Source organism: Hippopotamus amphibius, chromosome 1, assembly GCF_030028045.1.
Source record: "Hippopotamus amphibius kiboko isolate mHipAmp2 chromosome 1, mHipAmp2.hap2, whole genome shotgun sequence".
NCBI classification, from domain to species: Eukaryota; Metazoa; Chordata; class Mammalia; order Artiodactyla; family Hippopotamidae; genus Hippopotamus; species Hippopotamus amphibius.
Genome location: NC_080186.1, coordinates 95,563,663 through 95,569,662, shown reverse-complemented (window position 1 = coordinate 95,569,662; position 6,000 = coordinate 95,563,663).

The following is a 6,000-nucleotide window of genomic DNA, read 5'->3' as shown; positions in this document are numbered from 1 at the left end:
CCCCATCCCAGTCCCACCACAGGCCTGCCCCTGGGCCGGTGCCAGATTCCTACAACAGTCTAGAGAGGAATTAACAATCAGAAGCCAGACAGCAAATGATAATAAAGGTGGCAGTACCCTAACTATGTTTAGAGGTTTTCGGAACCTTTTGAAAGGCTCTCAGAGGCCAAGTGCGCACCTCACAGCCCCCAGAGGGCTGGCTGCTGCTGGCTGCTGATAAGCGCTCCTGTTGCTGTCCCCTCCACAGGTCTGGGTCAGACTGAGCTAAAATGGCCCTGCTCAAAAGTATTAAGCCTCCTCCATATGCCAGAGGACACCCCACTTCCCTGGGAACACACAGTGAGGGCCTGAGCCCCCACCCCTGCACCCCTCAGCAAAGTTGTGATCTAATCAGGCTGCCCCTTGGGGTCCAGCTGCAGAATGCACTGCAGAATGACCCTATCCTCAACTTGGATGCCACCTGGGCTTTTCAGGGGAGGTAAGCTGGGAACGTCAGAGCAAAAGCCAGCTGGTATAGACATGCTAATATTAGCGGGTTCTGAGGCCCAGAGAGGGTGAAACTTGCACAGGGTCACAAGGCTGGATATGGGTTGAGCCAAGTTTTAACACAGACTTCCTGGATCCTAGACCAGTGGTTTTCCTTGCCCCACAGGGCCTCTTGTCCAGGGAGATGACCTCTTGCTCCCTCCCTCCTTCCCCAAGCACGTCCAGCTGCCATTCCCCTCTTTCTACCCTCAGCTTTGTGATAGCAAACAGCCCTGCCCAGTGCACAGAGCTCTGGGGCCTCTTCCCACAGCAGGCTTTCAGACTGGACCTGCCCCTTGAAGCGGGGTGGGAGATTCCAGGACTCCTGGGGGAGGTCCCCACATGGAAGCTGGACCTTGAAGAAGAGCCAGGCAAGGGAGGTGGAAGGTGATCCAAAGGGACTTCCTTCTCTCATGCCCCAACCAGGGGCTCAGGGCCAACTGTGTAAGCAGTGAGGCTCTGGGGCCAGTGGTATGAGGGCTGGCCTGGGGAGGAGGCCAGGGCTTTTCTAGTCCCAGCCCACCACCCTCTAGCTGTGTGACCTTGGTCAAATGCTTGGGCCTCAATTTCCTTTTGTAATATGAGGGGATAGAATAGCTCAATAATTTCAAAAATTTATTTAACAGTGAATCCTTTTTTCAATGAAATCTAAAGTAGAAGCTCAGAATATAAACCAGATAAAACTAGTGCTGCTGGGTTGAAGTGGGAGTCAGGGTCTTGCCCCATCCCCACTGCTCCCCAACCCAGAGCATACCTCTGGGCCCCCTGTGGAGCTTGAGGGTCTGGCGGAACCCAGTTTGAAAAGCATTGGGCCAGATGCTCTCTTCCAACATAGCACTCTGGTCACAGCAATGTCACTCTCAGTGGGTCACAGCAGAAGAGCTGTGAATCCCCTCTCAGGGGCCCCAGGCCCAAGGAACTTACATGTGACCACGCAGTGATGCCAAGTATGAGAAATCAGTTTTCTTCTTTCTCCCCAGGAGAAAGGAAAGGAGATGAGGGATTCGGGTTAGACTACACTCCTGGCAGTGGTGGTAGAGGATGAGGAGAAGGAAGTGGGCAGGGGACCCACCGCTTAGGGAAGTGCCCTCTCCTCTGACCAAAGATGAACAAGGCCAAGGGCAGCTCCAGACAGAAGGGTGGCTTAAGTGGCCTCTGCGGGGCTCTGCCTCTCCAGACTCCCTTTGACTCTGTGGTTTGGGAGGATCTAGGGGCTGCGTGGGCATTTTGCTCTTCGCCTAATAGCCATGTGGCGCAGAGAATGCTCGGAAATTATACCATCTGTTAATTATCCTTTGAATTGGGGTTGGGTAATGAGACTCATTTCTGCTGAAGGCCCAAGCCAACACATGGAGAAGCTGTGGCCCTCCATTCATCTCTCTCCCTTTGTACTAAAATAAGCTTGCAGTGGGAGAGCGCAGCAGCCTTGGCTTGGGAACTTGATTCTGGAGCCTAGAGCGCAGGCAGCATGGGCACAGGAAGCCCCCTTCCCAGAAACGGGCCTTTCTGCCTGAGGTCAGACAGGCTGGGGATACAAGGAACCGCTCCCTTCATCTCCAGGCAAATAAGTTCTTAATGGTCTCCCTGCCCTGCACCTCCCCGCCTCACCCTAGGGCACAGGACAGAGCTGCCTCCCCAGGCCACCTCACCCCCTCAGCTGCTTCCCCCTCCCAAAAGCAGGAAGGAAACTTCCAAGTCTTCCACAACTAGGGCTTGTCTTGGTGGTGTCCTCCTTGATCCCTAGGGAAGGCCTGCCTATTCCATGGAACTTTCCAGCGTAAGGAACCTTTAGATCTCCCTCCCACATGGGAGAAAACCAAGGTGCAGCGAGATCCTGGAGTCTGTTCAAAGGAAACTTTCTGCTCTTCTAGGCCAAACCTCAGGAGGGAAAGTGACCTGTGGGGAGATTCCGGCTGTCCTCCAGCTCCAATGGGACTTCCTCACCCACGCTGCTTCCTGAGGGGCCCCAGGCCTATGGAATGTACACACGTGCATAAGACGCGGGTCTCAACTGAACAGGTAGTGTGCGTGAAGTGCCCCAGGAGCAACGTGGAGACAGAAAAGGCTAAAGGAATTCAGAGGAGGGAGCAGTGAGGGTTGAGGAAGTCTCAGCCAGCCTCTTGGAGGAGGTAGGGCTTGGGTTGCCTCTTGAAGAAACAGGAACTGCATTCCTGGCCAGAGGAATTCATCAGCAAACTCCTTTAACCTATAGGTAAAGGGTCTTCTCCAAGCTTACACGCCTGGTAAAATGCAGACCTGGGACTGGAGCTCAGGCAAACTGGCTGGAGAATAAGTAGTATAAACTATGAATGAGTGAAATGTGAGTGTCACCTTGGCTGAAGCCAACATCGGGGTGGGTATGGGAATTCCCTGGCCATCCGGTGGTCATTGCCGGGGCCAGGTTCAATCCCTGGTGGGGGAACTAAGATCCCGCAGGCCTCACAACATGGCCAAAAACATTTTTAAAAGATTGAGGTGGGTGTGTTGTGGCCCAGCACGCTGGAGGGGCAGACATGGCCAGTTCGGGAAGAACCAGATCATCTCTGTCATGGGTAGATCCTTGTGGGCTGATATTATGGGAGCAATGGCTTGCTTGGAAGGAGGGGTGTGGAGGGAGGCTGCTGATGGCAGAGGTCAAAGTGACCTTTGGTGGGTGGGCAGGGCAGCTTCTCTGACAGGAGAGAGGTGGGGAGGGGCCCTGGCTGTCCATCCTGTTTCTGGGCTCAGTGTTGCTTTATAAAGGGCACAGAAATGGGGAGGGGAGAGCCTGGACTCCGGGAGCTCCAGACACTGCTACCCAGGGCCTGGGGGCAGGGGAGTGGGAAGGACCATACGCCAGCAGCCCCAGGCAGGCCAGGACCTGCGTGTTCTCCTGTCCTGCATGCCCGGTCTGCTGCCCTGCACTTTTCTTCACAGCTGGAGGGGATGTGCCTTGAGGGTGGGCGGTTTCTCAGCCCTGACTCCATGCCTGGCACAGAGGCGGCGCTCAACCAGAGCTGTATGGATTCTTCCTGAGGCTGCTTCCCCTCCAACCATTCACCACTCAGCCGCCCAAGTAAACGTTGACATTTTTAAAATTCATAAACATTTTTTAGGTTGAAAAAAGTCTCCCCCAAGTTTTTATTTTGGAAAATGTCTAGCATTCAAAAAAATTGCCAGAATCATACAACGGCGCATCCCCCAGATACTCTTCACTTAGATTCAATAATTGTTGACACTATGCTTTCTCTCAGCGTTTGCAGAATGAAGTGAAAGGGAGGTGCAAACATCATGGGGTTTCCACCCTCGGCCCCTCAGCATGCAGCGCCTGAGTCAGAGCCCCACGGGACCACTGCCACGCCCAGGGACCGGCTGATGACTCTGCTGTCACCTGATGTCCAGGCCCATTCAAATTCCTTATTGTCCCTCAAAGGCCTTTGATGGCTGTCCTTTGAAACCAGAAGTTTATGCATCACATTTGGCCATATGTCGCTTTAGTTTCCTTCCTTCCTTGCTACCTTCCTTCCATCTTTTTTGTGATATTGACTCTTTGAAAAGTCCAGGCTAGTTTCCTTGTTGAATGTGCCACATTCTGGATTTTTCTGATTAAAGGACCCCTCATGGTGTCCTCTGCAGAGTAAGACTGCAAAGTCGGAATCTGAGCGTGTTGCTCCCTTCCTATAAACCTTGCACCAGGCTTTTCGGTTGTGCCTTGAATAAAAGCCAACTTCACAGGGGTCCACAAAGCCTGAGATGGAGTGGCCCAGTCTCTTCTTACTCCTCCCCCTTCACTCCGTTCTGGGCACCCTGGCTTCCTTCTAGCTGTTGAATATGGCAGTGTTAAATGTCCCCTCCTTTATGGCATGTATTAAAATTTATTACATAAAGTATTTATTTGTTAATTTATTTGGTTAACATCTGTCTTACCCATGAGCTGTAAGCTGCAGAAGCAAGGAGAACATGTTTGCTTTAAATACCTACTTAGTACCTAGCATGGCACCTGATGTGTAGTAGGCACTCAGTAAATATTAGTCAAATGAATGGATGGATGAATGGATGGATGGATGGGTGGGTGGATGGATTGACGAATGATATAGAGGGGTGACCAGGTGTCCCTACATTCCTTGAGCCACCATCTAGGAGGCCAGTTGGGTCTCTAGACTTCTCTTTGGGCAGCCCTGAACTCGTACACGTTAATCACAAAACCATATCCCCATGCCAGCTGCAGCCAGGAGTTGTAAGCCTGATGTCCCAGATAAGTTCGATTTTCTCTGGGATTCAAAAGATGGCACTGGATACCTTAACCCATGACAGTTTCAGCCCACAGTGCTGGCACTCTTTGTGGAGGGTGGCTCAATAGGCCCAGCCTTCCCTACAGATGCACAGTCCATCTACGATCCAGCTGACATCATTTTTGGCTCCTGAGCACAGAGGGGAAGAGATGGAGCCTGGGGCTGAGCTGCGAGCAGCAAATCCCAAAGCAACATTTGCAAGAACTTAAGTTTATCAGAGCAGGCTGAGCAGAGAGCCCTGTCCAGCCCTAGTCACGCTCCAGGTACTGGGCTGGGTGTGGGAGGTACACAGATGAATAAGACTCCAGCTCTGGCCTCAAACAGCAACCAGTCCAATATGAACAGAGACAAATGCTGTGTAGAGCCATATTAATAAATAAATAAATAAATAAATAAATAAATAAATATAAATAAAAATATATGTTTCTCTGTGAGGGTGGGAGAAGTTAGGGAAGGTTTTGTAAAGGAGGAGGCATTTGAACCACCTTGAAGGGGAAGGAAGTGTTTCAAGGACAGGTAGGAGGAAAGGCATCAGGGCAGAAGGAAGAGCATGAGCAGATAAGGAGGGTGCAACGCAAGGTCAGTGCTGGGAGAGGTGAGTAGTCCCCCAGGGCTGGAGCGTGGCTCACTGTAGGGACAAGAAGAGCAGAAGAGCCTGCTAATCTGAACTGCGGCCAGTTTGATGAATCTGGATCTGGCTGAGAAATCTGGACTTTATTTCACAGGTTGAGGGAGCCATCTGAAGCGTTCTGGCGGGGGTGGAGGTGGGGGGGGGGCATGACGTGGCTTTACCATCGCCTGAAGGAGGGACTGGGGTCTGGCAGAGCAGCAGGAGGTGGCTGTAACAGTCGAGGAGGAGGGGAGTCCCCAACGGGGCAAGATCCGGGTGATGAAGGGACTCAACAGAACTGCGGGAGGTTGGCTGCTGGGGAAGGGGAGGGGATAGTCCCGGGTGACTCCCAGGTATTTGTTCTGGGGGCCAGAATCCTCAGAGGAGGGTGGGGGTAGAGGATCCAATAGGGGGTGAGACTTTGGACGTACGGTTTGGATCCTGGTGGAGATGTCCAGTGTGTGTTGGGGTAGGTGGGCCAGAGTCAAAGCTGTGTGACGGGAGATTACGGATTTGGGATGTAGAGCGGGAGAGCACACAGAGGCAAGAGCCCAGAGATCTGGCATTTAGGGGCGGGCCCTTCTCCTTCTCCTG